The following is a 3,723-nucleotide window of genomic DNA, read 5'->3' as shown; positions in this document are numbered from 1 at the left end:
AGATACAGAATTATATTTTTGTATTCAATCACAATAATAAATACATAAAAAGCTCTGTGTTTTATTATATTTACTCTGTCGTTTCTACTTTCTCCCCATTTCCCCAATATATACACCTTTAGTAGGTTGGTAAATCCAAATATTAGTTCACACCCAATCATAGCATTTAAGATTTCTATGATTCATAAACATGCTTGAATAGACTCAGATAAATTCACAATTTTAGTATTTGCCAAAACATTAAATACTAAGATTATTGTATCACAAGTATCAACATGATTAAGGCAACCAGATTGCGGAAACCTCTCTCAGAGATGACTGATCTCAGAAACGGAAATGCGCAGTTGGGCATTAATATTGTTTTTATTGGGAATCTCCTATTTGGCACTCTAACATCTCTCATACTGCTAAATCAACAGATAGCTCATTCTTACCTTTGTCATTAAGTATCAGGGGTTTTCCATAAGCCCTAATGTTTGATGAGCTGACCAGTAATAAATAAATCTTTAAGTAAAACATTGAAGCAAAATAGTCTCATTGCTGAACATGAAACAAATGTCTTAGTGTAAAATTCAAGGTTTAAATCACATCTGCTTTGGGACTCTGAGGAAAGGTATCTGCTCTGAGGATAGATATTAAGTAGATCTTGGAAAGGCTTTCCCTGTGTGTCCATCCATACAGAAAGAAGGCTGATACAAGTCCCTATTGTGGTGGCCAACTGTGGCATAAACAAAACAACCATCAACCAACCAACTAGGGCTATACCAGGATGAGGTTTGACCCAGGCTTACAGCTGAGTGGACCAACTTGCCTGCCAGGCCTTTCTGTGATAAGAAGACAAAGAAAGACGTGAATGAGGCTGCACTGATGATAAATCAGGAGGAAAAGTCTCTGGTGCTCTTTAATTCCTCACAAAAGGCAGAATGTTGGCCTAGTCCTTGAGCCATGGACAGGTGCTAGAAAGGCAAGGCACAAAGCAAGCATGAAACATGCTGTCACAGCAGATTATCTCTAGCCAGTGCTACTCCGGATCATGATAAATCAACTATAACTGGGCAACTTCTCAACGTCTGGAAACTAATATCTGAAAATGGTTTAGGGGTGAGGGGAATATATAAATGCATGAGCCATTTCTAGAGAATAACAGACTTCATAACTTAATAACATCTTACATGCCAAAAGCCCACCTAGCCTGTTATAGCCTCGACACTTTTGTTTAAGACATTAAATATTATGTGTTTCAGGCACGTTTGATGTCTCACGTGCAGAGGAAGAGAGAGGAATCACACATTTCCCCATCTCAGACATCACTATCCCTAGATAGAATTAGTGGGGGCATCCTTCCCAAATTGTGAACTAAGGGTTTGTATAAACTAACAAACTAAAGAGTTCATATGGACCCTTCCTATGTCTCCTGGTCTTGACAATACCACCTGCAGATGATGGAACAGTTGTTTCACCACTTTTCTTGCTGTATCAGAGCCTTTAGATGAATACATAACCTTTACAAGAAAGCGTGAATTCATCGGCCTAGGGTTTGTGGGAACTGTCCAAGGTGGCAAAGAAAGAGACTCCCTTAGGAACTAATCTCTAAATCAGTAATCTCTAAGTAACCTATATAGTTATCCAAGTTTAAAAACAAAGTAAAAAGAGGGAATTTTTCCATAAGTAGAAGCCCCAGTTTTTTCTTAGTTTTCCAGGCACGCTTCTCTGAGGTTTGGGCTATAATTCAGGAACAGTGATTGGATAGGTCTTAATGTTCATGATAGACTCTCTGATGTATCAAAAACTGTGTTTGTAGTCACAGGACTACATCTTTCTGGCAGGAAGCTAAATAATCTTGGAAAAATATAGCTGAAATAATCAGCTAAAAGAGAAAAAGACTAATGAACACAAGGTCCTCCTCTGAGGGCTGTTCAATGACCAAAGATTATGAATATCTCTGAGACTGTAGTCTTACTGTTAAAGATTATTGAGCAGATATTTGGAATATGGAGAAGAGAGAAAAGGAAAGGGAAGGGAAGGGAAATGAATGGAAAAGAAGGATATATATGTTAAATCCACCAAAAGACAGGAGAAAACAGAAATCTCTGAAAAACCTATTTCTGAAGATCGTGGAGAGAGGATAAATGGAGCAGATTCTGGAAGATTAAGGTTCACTTAGAAAATATGAAGGGGCACCTGGATGGCTCAGTCAGTTAAGCTTCCTACTTCAGCTCAGGTCATGATCTCACCATTCATGAATTCGAGCCCCGCATCAGCTCTATGCTGATAGCTCACAGCCTGGAACCTGCTTCAGATTCTGTGTCTCCCTCTCTCTCTTCCCCTCCCCTGCTCACACTCTCTCTTTCTCTCAAAAATAAATAAACATTTTTATAAAATTTTAAAAATAAAATATGAGAAGATACTAGCTGAAGCTAAGTTGGTCTTCTGTGTACACATAGGTGAACTGAGAATGCTGAGTGACTGCCCCATCACCCCCTAATTTTTGGTGGCAGTAGCTAGAATTGGGGAGAAGCAAGATAGGGAAGTGGTATTTTGAGACTTAAAATAGGGACGAAAGGAGAAGATTACAAAGGCATCCATGGGATCTCAACTCATACCTTGGTTATAGGCACTGATGTGGTCATGACAGCATGTTGAAATCATGTCTTCCACACTGAAAGCTTCGAGGGTTGTGACTAGCCAAAGTTCCTTCCCTGAGTAGAGTTTACACATCCTCAGTCCTTGAAAGACCAAGATCCTAGTGACATATTTGCATCTCTGCTACCACCCTGAGGCAACTTAGTTACCCACCAGAAGACCGCTGCTTGGAACTAAGAAAATGGCCTCTCAGAATCAGAGAAGAGACATAGGGATAGTAATAGTACAGAGATTTAGTCTCTTAATGACAAACTAGACTCTAAAGTACTAAAATCTATTCCTTACTGTTAAGCCTCTATCAGAGAATAAACTGAGGGTAGAAGGAAGGAAGGAAAAATTTTGGGACCTTTTTCTGATTACCATCTGCCCTTCCTATCACTTACTGTTATACGACAATAGCCTCGCCCCTCCTACAGTTGGTGATCAATAATGTCTAGGGAATGAATGCATTAATAAGTTCATTCAGAAAAATGGGTCTTTGTGGTTTGAGTCCTGGTGCTTTTTCAAGCAAGGGTACGTTATGGAAAGATTGAAATTCTTTGATTATATTGTGAAATCGCAGTGCTTACTTTGGCAGCACATATTTCTAGACTTGGAACAACACAGAGAAGAGTAGCATGGCCCCCGTGCAAGGATGGCATGCCAATTTGTGAGGCATTCAACATTGGTTAAAGGGGATTAAGAGGACACTTATATAGATGAGCCCTGAACAATATATAGAATTGTTTACTCATTATGTGGTATGCCTGAACCTAGTACGACTAGTGTAGCTCACTGTATGTTAATTATACTTCAATTTTCAAAACCGTGATATTGTAACAAGAAAGGAATGGATCATATGAATACTATATCGCATGGGAGTCCAACACGGACTATAGTAGTAATGACATTGATAGGACGATTTTTATCCTCTCTCATGTCCTGGTACATTAGCACAAGAGTAGTCTGGTAAAAATCAGTCACCTCACCTACTAGAAACTAGAGGTGGGGAGAAAAGAAAATGATCGATTGTTTCTTTTTCTTTTGAGGATCCTTTTTAGAAGACTCCAGGGATTGAGTTCAAATAGCTTTTAGTTGATG

At 39.0% G+C, this 3,723-nt stretch overlaps 1 non-coding gene across 1 annotated transcript; it reads left to right on the top strand.

Annotated features, from left to right (window-relative positions):
- Positions 1–3,204: 3,204 nt before the first annotated feature.
- On the top strand, positions 3,205–3,312 carry LOC112859140 (U6 spliceosomal RNA). Its single transcript, XR_003223457.1, has one exon. It is a non-coding gene; the product is annotated as a U6 spliceosomal RNA (small nuclear RNA).
- The last annotated feature ends 411 nt before the right edge of the window (positions 3,313–3,723 follow it).

Source organism: Puma concolor, chromosome B1 (assembly GCF_028749965.1).
Source record: "Puma concolor isolate L17-30 chromosome B1, mPumCon1.1.hap2, whole genome shotgun sequence".
In the NCBI taxonomy this organism is placed as follows: domain Eukaryota; kingdom Metazoa; phylum Chordata; class Mammalia; order Carnivora; family Felidae; genus Puma; species Puma concolor.
This window is presented reverse-complemented; position numbering and strand designations above follow the sequence as displayed.